This window comes from Staurois parvus, unplaced genomic scaffold (genome assembly GCF_062004578.1).
Source record: "Staurois parvus isolate SC_StPar_1 unplaced genomic scaffold, SC_StPar_1.0 ptg000187l, whole genome shotgun sequence".
NCBI lineage: Eukaryota > Metazoa > Chordata > Amphibia > Anura > Ranidae > Staurois > Staurois parvus.
In genome coordinates, this window is record NW_028317983.1 from 1,976,040 (window position 1) to 1,993,326 (window position 17,287).

The 17,287-nt window shown below is 44.9% G+C and overlaps 1 long non-coding RNA gene across 2 annotated transcripts in view; it reads right to left on the reverse strand.

Annotated features, from left to right (window-relative positions):
- LOC149462024 (uncharacterized) overlaps window positions 1-17,287 on the reverse strand; it is a 389,135-nt gene that overhangs the window by 72,100 nt on the left and 299,748 nt on the right. The gene's annotated exons all lie outside the window — the stretch shown is intronic.

The window sequence follows — 17,287 nt, forward strand, 5'->3', positions numbered from 1 at the left end:
AAAGTTCTTCCCTACCCCCTCATACAGGGCTGTGGATAAGGGAGTACCACCAGTCCTCCTGTACGGGGCCCAGGCCAGCAGGGGGGCCCAGGTAGTTGGCTGAACTGGATGTGGGCAGGAAGGGTGATTGGCATGGGATGGGGCAATTACTGAAATCGATCCTCTGTAGGGCTCTCTCTGCAGAAGCTGAAAGCTAGATTTTTCTCCTTTCAGCTGCTGCAGAGAGACCTATACAGGTGATCGGTTTTAGTATTACCCCCTGCTGCACCCATCACCCTCACTGTGCACCATACGTTTCCCCCTGCTGCTCAGGCCTCCCTGAGTGCCCCTACCCCCCGCAGTCCTGCCAGTTTCCCACCAGCAGCTCCAAGCACACAATGGGATCCTTCAGGATGGAGAGTGAGATAGGGGCCAGTAAATATGTTGCATTTACGAGCTCCTTCCTTTCCTGAATGAGCACAATGAATGATTGGTACCCATCATTCGCTGTGTTCATTCATAACTGAAGCACAGTAAACAGTGTTAATGGGGGGAGGCCCTGTCAGGTTGGCTGTATGGGCCCCGTGGTTTCTAACAGCAGCCCTGCCCTCATATACATTCTGTTTGTAAAATATCTGAGTTTAAATGCCTTTTTTTAAATCCCCTTTGGTGCGGTCCCATGATCGCTAAGCTCTGGCTCAACTGTGTCAGTGGGGGGGTGCAATGGAAGTTGGCAGATAATGTCACTGGTCTGTGAATTCAGTCCTGTTGTCAGGTTTGCTGGAGTTCCCTATGAAAGATCTATGAATGGATAGGGCAGAGCTTTCAATCATCCACCTGTCCTCCACATAGATCATGTTCCATTCATAGAAACTACGGTACAACTTCTATCGATGGGGGAGCTGGCCGGAAAGGATGTGCATAGTTGGGCACTACTAAATCAGGAGACAGCAGCACAAGGGTTCCTTGTGCTCATTTATTTATTTATTTTTGTTCAAACTTTTTTATTAATTTCAGATACATGAAAAGGAAACAGGTGTAGGACAGTCCATTAACATGTACAGACAAATAAATACAAAAAGAAAACATGGTGTCCTACGGAGAAGGAGGATTATTGCATAAAAGACTGGTTGTGAAGAACCATAGGATGACATAAAGGGGCACAGTGGTACAAGGGAAGATGGGACCTGAATGAGCAACTGAAAAGGAGCACTGTTCCCAATGACCATTTGAGAGTTCCGTATGAGGCATGAGGAGGGAGACTTGTTTATTTATTTTTTAACTAATCTTAAACTTTACGTTTTTATGTTAGCTGCTTAGTTCTCGCTGCTCCCTCTACCCAGCAGTGCAGTAACTCAGCAGTTCAGCTCCCCCTGCTCCTCTTTCCACTAGCAATTCAGTAACTCAGCTCCCCCTCCCAGCAGTGACTGAGCAGCTCATCTCCCTCTGCTCCTCCTCGCCATTTCTAATCTCTAATAACACATACAGAGTAGCAATTCTAGGAGGTAGGCGCAAGATGAGCTACAATGCAGATAGAGTTGAAAAACCCCAGTGCTTCTGCTGTCAGGGCTGGAAATAATGGGAAATCTCTCCAGCAGTAACACAAACAAAAATACATTTCTGGCAACGTGGAGAAGGGTTACAATCTCTGATAATGTATTTTAACTTTTGTCTTCATCTTCCTGACAACTGTCCCTTCCATTTCTTGTCCCTGTGTCACGGAAGAGAGGGCTTATATTTCCAATTATGCCAAAGACAAAAAAAAACACTGAACAGAAATTTTTACTCTTTCCAACATTCTCCAAAATTACAAACAAAAATGAGTGGAGTTAGCCTACTGAGCTAACCACGTTCCATTATATGAATCCTTTCCCCCTCTGTTAACATTTTTATTTATTTTATTACTTTTCTTTTTTATTTAATTTATTTTATTACTTTTTTTTTTCCATGAAGCAGACACCCAATTCCAGAGAATGACCCTAACACCCCGGTCACACAGGGTGCGACTTGCCATGCGAGTAGCAAATCGCATGGCAAGTCGCACCGTATGATCCACAATTAAAGAGGTCAGAACGGTACGATTCTGACTTGGTCGGAGCCACAACATGCACTATTTTAGGTGCGACTTGCATAGACATCTGTGTCTTGCAAGATGCATCTTGTAAGTCGCACCTCAAGCCGGATGACACCCCACTTAGAAATTCCAGTCGGATTGGTGTGACTGGGGTGTAAACTCTAAACTTCCTGCAATCTCCTTGGATACTCGCATCTTGCATCCCAGGAGGCTTTAGGGTCAATATCTGAAGATGCGCATGAGTTAAAGCGCATCATCAGAGGGCCGTCTGTTTTTTTCCAGGTTCTTGAAGCCAGAACCCGGATGACATGCACATGCATTTTTTCAGAGGGCCGGCTGCAGGAACAGGACAGAGACAGCCGACTACCAATGACATCAGAAGTAAAGATAGCGGCCTGGGACCCGGCATACCACAATAGAGTGGCAGATCACAGTAGAATAATGCTGAATCCTCTGGGCGCATGGGGATGCTTACTAAAAAGCAGCAAAAAAATAAGAGGGGATTAAAAAAAAAAGAAACGGGGAGGCGGGGAAATTAGTCTTTAAAAGAGAAGTTTAGGGGATTTTTTTAGGAATGTCCCCCGCCAGCTCTAACACTGAGAACTGAGCAGTCAAAGACCGCTGATAACTCAGTTCTCAGTGCTCCATGGGGGGGCAGTCACCGTTCTCTGCTCTGCCCCCCAGCCCATGCCCACTGGAGCGCCAGACTGTGGAGCAGAGGAAGCGGATCGCTGAGAGGCTCACCCAGGTGCTGGTCCATGAATATGGGTGGATCCTGACTTTAAGGTCAGGATCTTTCCCCAATCTGTACCGGCTGAGTAACGTCAACTGACAGTGGACTTCAGCCTACTGTCGGCTGAAAACGGGTCACAGAAGTGCAGGATGAACTGCACTCCTGTGATCCACAGGAAAAGTACAGCCAAACAAGCTTTGGCCGTACTTCTCCTTTAACCCTTTGAGGACCGTAAGGTTTTGGAATGCCAAAAGAATCAATTTTTTTGTTTTTAAAGTTCGTACACTTCAGTTGCTGTAACTAAGCCATTTCATGAAATAATTGGCAAAAAGCTAGATCCATTTGTTGTTTGTTGATAAGAACTAATATTTTGACTCAAACCAAAAAAAAAAAAAAAGTTTTAAGTTCTTAATCAGATGATACACGCAATTACAAACATGGGACAAATACATCCCTTGGTCCTCAAAGGGTTAACCTTATTCCATTTGTGTAACACATATGTGCGTCGGCAGGAAAGATGGCCTTTAACAACCAGCCACCACACATGTGCATCCAAGGCAGCATGAGGATTGTGTGCTTAGAGTGCGCTTACTGCACTCTCCCAGCACATTGATCAGGCTGTCACCAACAGCTCTTGGTCAAGGCTTCCGAGCAGGAGCCAGATGGAAAGGGTCCCGATCACATGACCACTGTAAGAGCCAATCACAGCAGTCACAAGATACAGAATCTGCACCATTTCCCGGGCATTGAAGCCCACTTAGAAGACCACCAGGAGGTGGCATTAAAGGGTTCTCTCCAAGGATTCCTTGGCAAGAACCAAACACGGAACTCCAGCTCTGCAAGGCAAAAGTGCTCTATTAAGCCAACATTCTGCCTGTTTAATATTCTTTCTTCTAAATGCAAACAATGAGTGGGGAGTTAAATTATTCAATTTATTTATCAGGAAGCGACATAACATGAAAAGCTAACCCCTACCAGATGGGTCGTCTTTTTTTTATTCAGTGATTCCGCTAAGTGGGACACCAGTAAGAAAAAGGTCATAAATCTCAATGACGATAATAAGGCTATCCCCCACTGTGAGTGTGGCCTGAGACATTGCTCATGGTTTATATCCCTTCAGGGACACCAGGAGACCACAGATACTGCCATAATAAGATGGGTATCTGAGCAGATAGTTCTCTCTTCATTATTATTATGTAACAGTGTAAATAACCGAGGCCTCACTACCGGCACCAACATGGAGGACCCCCCATTGGGATTAGCTATCTGTCTCTGTAGTAAATTGCTGCTGTTTAAACATGGTGATTTGAGGGAACAGTGGGGGTGTTAATGAAGTCAGGAGGCTGTCAGCAGGCCGAAAGACTTAGTTCATCCTATGCAAATCTCAGCAATATTGCCTAAAGCATCGTCTCTCGCCTCAACAGGATATGTAATCCTTCATAACAGCCAATGTTTACCCAAAACTCACCGACAAATGTGTGACTGGGCGGTTGATGCCCGAAGCAAAGGCATAATATATTATAAGAAATAAAAACTACAGCTTTCTCCACCAAGTTATATATCAATTTAACAGAGATATGGATAAGTTGAACTGCTCATTAGCTTCCCTAGCGACTCTACAACAACTACAAAAAAAGAAAGTGAACCGCTCATTGTATTAAATGTCTTATATCCGTTTATAAATCAGTCCAACCAAGAGAGCAGTCCATCCCAGAGGAAAACATCCCAATGCGTTTCATTCAGCATGAGCTTAATTTATAAGAGTTAAGCTCCTTGACGAGTGAAACGCGTTGGAGTGTTTGCATCTGGGATGGACTGGTCTCTTTGTTGGACTGATGAGTAAATGGATATGAGATGTTTAATACAGTGAGCAGTTCACTTTCCTCTTTTAGAGTGGCTGTAGAGTCAATCCTAGGCCTGCAGGCATGTGCGGTCTATTTTCTCCACTGTAGGTGGCGCTCGTCCAAAGCAGTACTGCAGTTGGTTCCCTGGTGCATTATTCCAGTTGGCTACACTGCATTCAGGTGACCCTGGTGGCCATCTTGTGTCTTTTAAGTCCCTGCCCCCAGGTTTTGGTGAGCATTTGCAAAATAGTTAGTGTAGGGAGAGCACACCTGTCCTGGAGGTTTTGGAGGAGTAGGTAAAGCTCAAGGCCTACGTCTGCACCTCAGCAAGCTCCCTTTTGAGTTGGACTGACCAGGTCGTATTCCACCTCCCTTGGAAAGCGCTGTCTTCAGTTCAGGCCTACTACCACTGACTCTCCACTGTATTGACTAAGTTCCCAGTCAGGTGAGCTCCCCATCAGGCTGTTGTACTGTTTGCAAGTTCTTCAATACATTGGTTACTGAAATCCAGGCCTCTATGTGTTTACTGTCGCCCCATCAGACTGCACCTACCCAACAAGCCTATAGCTGTAAAGAACTTGCTTCCACCATTTGTGAAAGTGGGGGGGGGGGGATCAGAGCATTAGGTGGAGTACATTTCACTGGTTCATTCCAGCTTCACTAGGAAACTCAAGTAGTGAGACAGCCCCACCATTATTACCTGAGCTGCCCAAGGGCTGCAGCTGTCACAAAGCCAAATGGTGGTGCCACAGGCCCTTAGCCAATTCCCATTATGTAGAGCAAACCACCAGCTGAGGAGTACAGCTTCAAGAGGATAACACTTTTTTGATGGCCTTTGGTGCAAGAATTACTTGGGGAAAACCTCGCCACTGAGGTATGGTTGCCCTCTGTCCCAGTTTGCTGGGAACAGTCCCAGTTTTGTAGGGTCTGTCTCCAGCACACAAGCACTTCTGGCAATGTTCCTGGAGGGGTAGTCCTACCCCTCTTGTTCCCAGGAAAGTGGGACAGAAGCCAACCACACCCCGATGGTGAGATTTTTCCCAAGTAAGTCTTGCACAAGGCCATCCTAAAAAGTATCATCCTCTTGAAGCTGTACTCCACGGCTAGTGGTTTGCTCTACATTATGATAAGGGATTGTGACACCACCATTTGGCTTTGTGACAGATGTAGCTCTCAGGCAGCACAGGGAATACTGGTTCGACTGTCTCACCAGTTGAATTCCTGATGGGGTAGTCCTCATCCTCTGCTATTCTGCACTGCTGGGCAGCCATTTTGGAGATGGCTCCAGGAAGAAACGTAAACACCATCCAAATATGGCGCTGTTGGGGCCAGTCACACGTGTGCCAATTGTCTCCTTGGCTGACCACATAGGAAGCTAAGAATGTCTGTAACTAAAACAAACTCTTTGGATCTATTTACACATAACTACATTTAAAGAACACTTATCTTTACAATTACAGCAGACCTTTACAAGTCTGCATGAATAAATTCCTAACATTCAACAATATACAGCAAACATATTAAAGTGAACAGTATCTTTTACTATTATGAAGTACCGGTAGTTTTGAGCTTCAGTCAAACGTCTGTGCCTTGGCATTCAACGTTAAAGGGTATCTGAACTCAAGAACAAAATGTAATATATTGCAGATGTCCAGTTCTTAGATGTGGTGGCTGCAGGGGCGGACTGACCATTCGAGCACTCGGGGACTGCCCGAGGGCCCGGGGTCAGTAGGAGGCTCCATGAGATGCCCCTGGTATCTTTCATTGACTTTTTCATAGGCTTTTTTGGGTGTGGGCGAGGACACAGGGGCCCCATGATCCCCTATTGCCCGGGGGGCACCATGAGTTGTCAGTCCGCCCCTGAGTTGCTGCAGTCATTTTCTTTTTTAGGCTTTTTTCCTTTATTTTCACCTGGTGATCCTGCCAATAACACACTTCCTGCCCTGGAGTGACAACATTTACACTCTACTGTATCTTTGCAGGGGCAGCATTGCCACCCTAGGTTGCACACTCCTAATTTGGACTAGAGAACTCCTCTTCGCTTCCATGACACTAGAGGAGGTGTTCTGTAGCACATAGAAGTGAAGTGTACAGGACTAATAACACTGTTTGATATTTCAGTTCAGTAGAAGCACAGGATATTATGCGATCACTAAATTTCTAGCAGGATTAACAGGTATTTTTTATCAAACATATATTATAAAATTCTTTCAATTTCATATTTAACTGACCAAAAACGGGCAAATAAAAGGAGTTCATTTTTAGGATTTACAAACAATTTAGCTTAAGTGGAGCAGTATGGGATGATAGAGAATGGAGTCTATGAGATGATGCTCCCTTCTCGCATCATGATCACTGTTTTTAGTGAAGTGTTCAGGCAGAGCACAGGACAAAAGACAGCAGGGGGCTCATCTGTGAGAGGTGTCATGTACTTTTACACTGTCTGGTCCAGGGGCGGACTGACCATTTGGAAACTCGGGCACTGCCCGAGGGCCCGGGGTCAGTAGGGGGCCCCATGAGATGCCCCTGGTACCTTTTTCATAGGCTTTTTTGAGTTTGGGCAAGGACACAGGGGCCCCATGATCCCCTATTGCCCGGGGGCCCCATGAGTTGTCAGTCCGCCCCTGGTCTGGTCAGAGAATAAGAGACATCAGTAAAAGGGTGATCTGCATGATACAAGATGTATACACACTGCCAGGAACATGAAAAGCAGCACCAGGATTTACATGACTGTGTCATCTCTGACCCTGAATGCTAGAACAAAGTTGGCTTCATCCTTTCAGAAATCAAAAATTAACCAAGGCATTTTCAGGGAGAGCACATTGAGGCATTTAGGAAGTAATACTGTATATACCACTGTTAGGCTAGATTCACACCTTGTGCATGAAGGAACGTGATCAAGTATGCGCACTTCCCTACACGCCCAGAAAGGTGCTGCCTTTTATCAGAAGCAGGGCAGTGCCATTAATTGCCCAGCACAATGCGATGCAGTGCGGCACAATTTTGAAAAAGGTCAGGGACTTCTTTTGTGCATAGGGCAACCCACTGAATTCAATGGACAGCCTTGCACATGTCATGCGTAAACACCTATACACTCTGCAACACCTGCATGGTGTGAAAGGAGTCTTATTCTTACACATAACTTTGAATCCAATCCCCTGATATGAAAACATCCACTTTGAAACTCTTATATTAGTTGCACAGCAACATTACAACCAAGAGCGACTGAATCTTTAAGAGTGGTGGAGTCTTGATGTTGACTACAAGAACTATCTATGGTTGTGCTAATAGGCAAACAGAGTAGTAAACAGTAGAAGCATTATTTTGTGGACATAATGGACAAAATAGATCAGCCTTTCTCAATTTTCTTATGCTAGAGGAACCCCTAAAATAATTTTCAGGTCTCAGGGAACCCTTACTAAAACTAATTCATTGAGAATCAATGGCATAAATGCATCTTACACTGGTGGTCAGAACAAAGAATGGAGACCCTACAGCCATACTTTGCTTTGTCAAGTGTTGTTGGTCCTAGAACTATGAAGGCACTAATAGATGAAGAGTAAATCAGCCGCAGCTCAAGGAACCCCTAGCAAGCTCTGAAGGAACCTTAGGCTTCCACAGAACCCTGGTTTAGAATGGCTGTAATGGACAGTTCAGCAGCCTGCCCTGAATAGCCAAATAATACAGGTCATGAATGCACAAATATTTTTATTTACTTTTTAAGCCAGTCTGAAAGTTTTCATAGATATGACACAAGTCTGGAGAAATGGCCAACCTAGACTTGATTGTTTTATTTAAGAAAAAACATTCTTATAAAACAATCTTTCCTTAATAATCATCACTTCAAAAATCTATCTGTAGATCTGAAAAGTTTTGCCTTTTTTTTTTTGTAAATGTGCATTTTTACCCTCCATTAACGGTAGAAGTGTGGAAATAGGTAAAATTATACTGTATAAAGGGATGAGATGAGATGAAACTCATGGGTCTGAACTTTGCTGTAGAAGATCAAGATACATTTTCCCCCACATTCCTCGTTTGTTAGGACCATTGTACAGACTGATATAAATAAAAGTAATTTTAGCACAGCTCAACCCTCTTCATTTATTGTAATTTAGTTCCTAAAGCCGGCCATAGATGGATTGAAATTTTGCTGATTCATCAAGAACCAGTTACATTTTGATACATCTACAGGCAAGCTGGTTGTACTGAAATCTATCCATCAATCAACTTCAGTACAAGCAGCTTGTTAGGTTTTTTTTTTTTTTTGTGCAATCACTGCTTTTGGCTATAGCCGCCAGCACCAACCATTGTATTCTACCAGTGGGAAAGGCTCCCCTCCAGCAGAACACAATAGTGCTGCAGTAGGGATTCCCCCATCAACACTGATTGTGTTCAGGGGCGGACTAACCATTTGGAAACTCGGGCACTGCCCGAGGGCTTGGGGTCAGTAGGGGGCCCCATGAGATGCCCCTGGTAACTTTTTCATAGGCTTTTTTGAGTTTGGGCAAGGACACGGGCCCCATGATCCCCTATTGCCTGGGGGGCCCCATGAGCGGTCAGTCCGCCCGATTGTGTTAATGGCAGAACTGAGCAATTTTCTTTCTTCAACCTGTGACTGAAGGAAAGAAAATTGCATAATGTACAGCTAGTTTTAGTGGTGCACAAGGATTAAAATCTCCATGCTCGCAGCACTTTGAAGAGTCCGACCTCTGCTCACACAAACAAGTAGCGTCTCATGTCTCCAACAATTCAACCCGCCCCATTTGTCCAATCAGCAGTGCTTAAGCCTTCTGGGCACTGCTGCTGATTGGAGCAATGGGATGCTAATATAAAAGAAAAGTATAAAGGAAAAGTAATGATTCTTTAACCAGTGATTGCCAGATTGTTTTCACATTCTAACTAAAGAAACACAATAACATTTGGCTATTGTGGGCAGAACAACTATTAAAAATGTACCGCTGTGTTTTCATAATCTTTCCGCAAGATCTTTTTTTTTGGTTTATGAGAATGGAGTTGTGTATGTGAGTATATGAATATGTGTTTTATTTTTTGCCATTAAGTGATTATTTTAATCTAAAATGATCAAAGTATGGTTTGGAGTGTTTCTGCCAAAACATTTTACTGCAAAAAGTCATCGCTCCTTCCCATATCATAAGGTTGGGAAATATGGAACCAATCTTTCGTCGCTGCTGAGCAAACGCAGCTTTGTGGTGAGTTAGCCCCATCAGCACTTATGTTTTTCGAACCTTTAAAGGAATAAAGATTTTGCCAAGATGCAGATCTGCTGAATGACCTTCAACTACAAAACTTGGACTTATTCTGGACTCCCATGTCCTTAAATGTAAGATTTAAAGTGTTGACATGAGCTTATAAATAATTCCACTATGTCTCCTCTCTTTCAGCTATATTACTGACATCAACCATAAATACTTTCACTCCCCCAGTAACCTCATAATGTCCTTGTGTCTCAGAGCTTCGTCCCACGCAAGACTTTTCATCCATGGTTTCCCTTCCTGTAGGCACTATAGAAAAGGCTTTCTTGTTAACCAGGGTTCCTCCCGAGGTTGTTAGGGGGTCCTTGAACATTGAGCCGTGATGGATTGATCTCCTGTCTAAAATGGCCAGTGATTTAAGGAGGGCAATTTTCCAATGACATCCCAATTTATAGGGACACTTGACCGCTGACTTCCATTGTAAAAGTCCACTTCTCTAATGATCACCAATGTAAGGGGGTGCCTTCTCTACTTATCTTCGACATAAGGGACTGACCATTAGTTGTTTGTCATGGTGATGTACCATGAGCTGTCAATATAATCATTTTTAGTAAGGGTTTCTCCAGGGTAACAAGGTTGAGAAAGGCTGCCATACAAGGATCAAAGCATCTGAGTCAGTTTATTTTATTTCTAGAATCCTTATCTTTTCTACCTAGTCCAGCAAAATGGTTTGTCATACACAGGCAGATCATGGTCATCAAGACCTTTCCTCCTGATAACTTTGATCTTGAAGTGGTCCTTTAAGCAAGATTTAATCAGGCTGTATAGGCAGTAACTTTGGGAGAGTGTTAGGGCAGGTGGATGAGGCAATAGGAAAGCGCAACTGCCTGGTAAGCCTATTATTTTGCCTTCAATTGCCAAGCTGCAGGCATGATTTAACTACTTGCCCTCCAGAGGATTTACCCCCCTTCCTGACCAGCCCATTTTTTTGCGATACGGAGCTGCGTTACTTTACCTGACAACTGCACGGTCATGCAACGCTGCACCCAAATTAAATGTATGTCCATTTCTCCCACAAATAGAGCTTGCTTTTGATAGTGTTTGATTGCCTGTGCAGTTTTAATTTTTTGCGCTATAAATAAAAAAAGACCAACAATTTTGAGAAAAATATATTTTTGACTTTTCGCTATTAAACTTGTCCAGTAAAAAAAACTTAAAACATCAAAAATGTCATCATAAATTTAGGCCAAAATGTACTCTGCTACATGTCTTTGCTAAACAAAAATCCCAATACGTGTAAATTAATTGGTGAAAGGTATAGCCTTTACAAATGGCAGTATACAGGTGAAACTCAAAAAATTAGAACATCGTGCAAAAGTTCATTTATTTCAGTAATGCAACTTAAAAGGTGAAACTAAAATATGAGATAGACTCATTACATGCAAAGCAAGATAGTTCAAGCCGTGATTTGTCACAATTGTGATGATTATGGCTTACAGCTCATGAAAACCCCAAATCCACAATCTCAGAAAATGAGAATATTGTGAAAAGGTGCAATATTCTCGGCTCAAAGTGTCCCACTCTAATCAGATAATTAAGCCATAACACCTGCAAATTTTTCCTGAGCCTTTAAATGGTCTCTCAGTCTGGTTCAGTAGGAATCACAATCATGGGAAAGACTGCTGACCTGACAGTTGTGCAGAAAACCATCATTGACACCCTCCATAAGGAGGGAAAGCCTCAAAAGGTAATTGCAAAAGAAGTTGGATGTTCCCAAAGTGCTGTATCAAAGCACATTAATAGAAAGTTATGTGGAAGGGAAAAGTGTAGAAGAAAAAGGTGCACAAGCAGCAGGGATGACCGCAGCTTGGAGAGGATTGTCAGGAAAAGTCCATTCAAAAGTGTTGGGGACTTTCACAAGGAGTGGACTGAGGCTGGAGTCAGTGCATCAAGAGCCACCACACACAGAGGGATCCTAGACATGGGCTTCAAATGTCATATTCCTCTTGTCAAGCCGCTCCTGAACAACAAACAACGTCAGAAGCGTCTTACCTGGGCTAAAGAAAAACAGACCTGGTCTGTTGCTCAGTGGTCCAAAGTCCTCTTTTCTGATGAGAGCAACTTTTGCATCTCATTTGGAAACCAAGGACCCAGAGTATGGAGGAAGAATGGAGAGGCACACACTGCAAGATGCTTGAAGTCCAGTGTGAAGTTTCCACAGTCTATGTTGATTTGGGGAGCCATGTCATCTGCTGGTGTTGGTCCACTGTGCTTTATTAGGTCCAGGGTCAACGCAGCCGTCTACCAGGAGATTTTGGAGCACTTCATGCTTCCTTCTGCAGATGAGCTTTATGGGGATGCTGACTTCATTTTCCAGCAGGACTTGGGACCTGTGCACACTGCCAAAAGCACCAATGACCGTGGGATTACTGTGCTTGATTGGCCAGCAAAATCGCCTGACCTGAATCCCATAGAGAAAGATGAGAGACATGAGACCGAACAATGCAGAAGAGCTGAAGGCCACTATAGAAGCATCCTGGTCTTCCATAACACCTCAGCAGTGCCACAGGCTGATAGCTTCTATGTCACACCGCACGGAGGCAGTAATTGCTGCAAAAGGGGCCCAAACCAAGTACTGAGTACATATGCATGCTTCTACTTTTCAGAGGTCCGATATTGTTCTATGTACAATCCTTGTTTTATTGATTGCATGTAATATTCTCATTTTCTGAGATTGTGGATTTGGGGTTTTCATGAGCTGTAAGCCATAATCATCACAATGATGACAAATCACGGCTTGAACTATCTTGCTTTGCATGTAATGAGTCTATCTCATATATTAGTTTCACCTTTTAAGTTGCATTACTGAAAGAAATGAACTTTTGCACAATATTCAAATTTTTCGAGTTTCACCTGTATATACTGGAATTTTTTTTTTTTTTTCGTTTTTTGTTTTTTTTTTACTAGTAATGGCGGCGATCAGCGACTTATAGCGGGACTGCGGTGGGCAATCTGATACTGGGGGGGAACTGACTTGGTGTCACTGGGGATAAAAAGCACTGACACTGTACTAATGGCACTGGACATGAAGGGGTTAACATCTGGGGCGATCAAAGGGTTAACTGTGCGGTTTCACTATAGGGGCTTTGCTGTGAGTGCTTCGCTGTAAGCACACTGCCTTGTATGGCTCTCCTATGCAGAGCCAAAGTAGTGTGCAGGGGCTGACAGGGGAGAGAACTGTATTGTTTACAGACAGGTTTCTCCCCTGTCGGAGATACTTGGTGATCACCGGATGCTGGCGAGTAATTACCGGCAGGGACCCGGTGATTGACAGCTGAGGCCATGAATATATATGTGATGTTGCACACATATGTGCTGCCCTGTAGCAGTATGTCTGCTATAGGGTGGTGTGGAACTGGTTAAATATGCATACCAACATATTTATTCCATTCCCTAGGACACTGTCACCCACTTCCAACAGCCTATACTTGACACATGTCATAGTCTGGAGTCAGGCTTGGAGGCCAGTAGCTATTGCAGTAGAGAGGCACCCACTGACCAGCTGGATAAGTATGACATGGGCTCACTTGAGGTGCCGTCTCTAAGTACTAACCAAGTTTACCAGAACTCCTGATGGTGGAGTTGGGTTTTTCTGCGTGTTATTACCAGGTAGCAGGCCTCAGGATTGCCCCACCAGCAGGTGAATAAGTCAGGGTCCAGTAGCACATATAGCAGATAGGGATATGCAGACGTGTAGTCAGAAAACAAGCCAATGGTTGGTAACAAGTGGTTGCGGAATGCTATCAATCAGAAGCGTAGTCAAGGAACAAGTCAAAGGTCAGTAACAAATCTCATAGATTGTAAGCTCCAAGGAGCAGGGCCCTCCTAACCCTCTTGTATTGAACTGTATTGTTGCTGAGCAAACTGTTGGCGCTATATAAATCCTGTATAATAATAATAATAAAAAATGGTAGCAAAGATAGCAGCATGAGTGAAAAGAGCAATTCTTGGCTGGACAGAACACATTAATCTGGCAAACAGGGAGTGCAGAGGCATGTCTTAAATCAGGAAGTTCATGGGAGGAGCAATGAGTTCAAGGTTGAAGAAAGACAGAGTTCAAGACAAGATCATTCAAGGAACTGTCCATAGAAATTTCCAGCATCCCAGGTAGCTCAACAAGAAGAGATGCAGCACAGTTTGCAAGTTCAGACCCAGGTCCTGACACCACCTTATAGATGATCCCATCCAGATGAAGCATGCTTTTCCAATGGTCCTGCCAAATTCACAACCACTTTCTGGGTGGTCTTGCCCCTAATTATGCAAGAATTGCCCACTTGTGGTCACCATCCCCTCAATTATTATCCTTTTTACTGTGTTACTGTGCTTTATTATTATACAGGATTTATATAGCACCAATAGTTTGCTCAGAGCTGTACAATATAACGGAGGACAATACAGCAACAATACAATAGAAGAGAGATACGAGGGCCCTGCTCCATGGAGCTTACAATCTAGGAGGGAGGGGCTAGTGATACAAAAGGTAGTAACCGTGGGGGATGGACTGGTAGGAGGAGTAGAAGATTCCATTATTACCTGAGGGCAGGATAGGCTTCCCTGAAGAGATAGGTTTTCAGAGATCGCCTAAAAGTGAGCAGAGTAGGCGATAGTCTGATAAATTGGGGTAGAGAGTTCCAGAGGATGGGGGAAGCTCTGGAGAAGTCCTGGAGACGAGCATGGGAGGAGACAAGGGAGCTAGAGAGCAGGAGGTCATGCGAGGGGCGGAGAGGACAGTTTGGGTGATATTTGGAGATAAGATTGGTGATGTAATTTGGGGCAGAGTTATAAATGGCTTTATATGTTAATGTTTTGAATTTTATCCGTTGGGCAATGGGAAGCCAGTGGAGGGATTGGCAGAGAGGGGTGGCATATACAGAACGGTTAGTAAGGTGGATGAGTCTGGCAGCAGCATTAATGATAGACTGAAGAAGGGATAGCCTGCGATGAGGTCAGCCAATGAGGAGGGAGTTACAATAGTCAAGGCGAGAGATAGCAAGGGAGTGAATAAGTTGCTTAGTAGTTTCCGAGGTTAGGAATGGCCGTATCTTGGAGATGTAGGTGAAGTCTACAAGATTTGGACAGCAATTGTATTTGGGGTTGAGAGGACAGATGGGAGTCTAGGATTGCACCTAGCACCCTGGCATGAGGGGAGGAACTGATGGTTGTCAGTAGCTCTAACAAGGGTGATACGGTGATTCCAGGACACAGTGCCGGATACGGCATCATCGTGACAGATGACTGAGATGCGGGATTGTCCCAACTATGACAGTTGGCTTCAATAACAACTCAGAGCTTGTTAAATGTTTTGTAACTACTTCCTAAACTGGATACTCTTCAGCCCAGTTTTCCCAATCTGACATTGAACAATGCCTATGTGTTGGGGGGGGCCTTAGGGATAACATTTATTGGTTAGCCCAACTGCAGTCAGCTTTTGGAATTGCCTGACCGAATAAGCCTAAAAAATAAAAAAAATCTCAAGTATCTGGAAGGAAATGAGTAATGCAATTTATGAATTCATATGAGCAGGATGCAGACTCCACAAAACAGAACACTGTGTATGTTTTAATCATAGCGGCTGCTTCCACTCATTTTTGAATCGTGATGCTATTATTGTCCAGGCTACCTCCAACGTGATGACAAATGCACCATATCCTTCAACGTCTCATTGTGTTGGCTTTCCTCGGCCCTGTATACGAGGCAGTCGGACTTCTTCCAAAAGCAAACAATGATTTCAGTATCTCCTGTGTTTGGCTATGGAGGGTGGGCGTTCTTGCTAAGCTGGTAACTTGGAAGCATGTGTGACGGGGAATGGAGGGGGGGACTTTGTTGTTCTTCTGCCAAGAACCATCCTATATCCGGGTCACATGGCTGTCTGCCTGCTGGTACTGTACTGCATTATAAGGGGTACAGTAGGAGCAAATAAGGATAGTGCAGATTTTCCTGGAAATGTACAAGAAGAAAATTAGAAGGCAGTCATAGCTATTTTAAGTGGCTAAGTCCTTTAACTACTTTGTTACCGACCACTGTACATAACGAAAAGCCTCCAATGAGCTCAGTAAGAATGCACTGTATAAATAAGGCATGTGTGCTTAGTATGTAACATACAGCAAACAAGCGCATTGTCCATCAAGAGCAGAGCGACGGGTTTGCTTGAATCCCCTCATCACTCTGATTCACTCTATGCAAGAGTGTTAGGAATATCACTCAGAAGCTCAGCCTCCCCTTGCTCCCCCTCCCAGCAGTTACTCAGCAGGCTTGCTTTCCCTGTCCCCCTCTCTGTCCCAGCAGCAACCCAACAACTCAGCTTCTGCTGCTCCCCCTCCCAACAGTGACTCAACAGATCAGCACCACTCTCCCAACCAAGACTCAGCTGCTCTGCTCCCCCTGTCCCCTCCCAGCAATAACAGAGCAGCTCAGTTTCCACTGCTCCCCCTCCCAAAAGTGACTCAACAGATCAGCACCACCCTCCCAACCAAGACTCAGCAGCTCTGCTCCCCCTGTCTCAGCAATAACTGAGCAGCTCAGCTTCCCCTGCTCCCCCTCTCATTAGTGACTCTGCATCTCAGATCCCCTGTCCTAGTAGTGGTTCAGCAGCTCAGCCCACCTGCACTGCCCTCCTAGTAGTGATACAGCAGGACAGCATCCCTTGCATCACCCTTCCAGTAATAATTCATAAGCTTAGCTTCCCCTGCTCCCCCTCCCTGCAGTGACTCGGTAGCTCAGATTACCTTCCCTAGCAGTGACTCGGCAGCTCCGCTCACATAGCAACTCAAACCCCCTGCCGCCCCCCCCCCCCTTCCTAGCAGCGATTCAGCGGCTCAGCATCCCCTTCTAGAAAATAACTCAGAAGCGCAACTTCCACTGCTCCCCCTCCCAGCAATGATTCAGCAACTCAGACCCCCTCTGCTCCCTCCACTCAGAAGCTCAGCCCACCTGCACCCCTTACTAGCAGGGATTCAGCGGCTCAACATCCCCTGCATCCCCCTCCCAATAATAACTCAGAAGCTCAACTTCCACTACCCCTCCTCCCAGCAGTAACTCAGCAACTCAGATCCCCCTCCCAGCAGTGATGACACAGCAGCTCTATTGCCTTTGTTCCCGCCACTCAGAAGCTCAGCCCACCTGAACCCCTTTACTAGCAGTGATTCAGCAACTCAGATCCCCCTCCCAGCAGTGATTCAGCAATTCAGATCTCCCCCCCCCCCTCCCAGCAGTGACTCAGCAACTCAGATCCCCCTCCCAGCAGTGACTCAGCAACTCAGATGCCCTCCTCCCAGCGGTGATTCAGCAACTCAGATCCCCCCCTCCCACAGGTGACTTCGCAACTCAGATCCCCCCTCCCTGCAGTGACTAAAAAACTCAGATCCCCCTCCCAGCAGTGATTCAG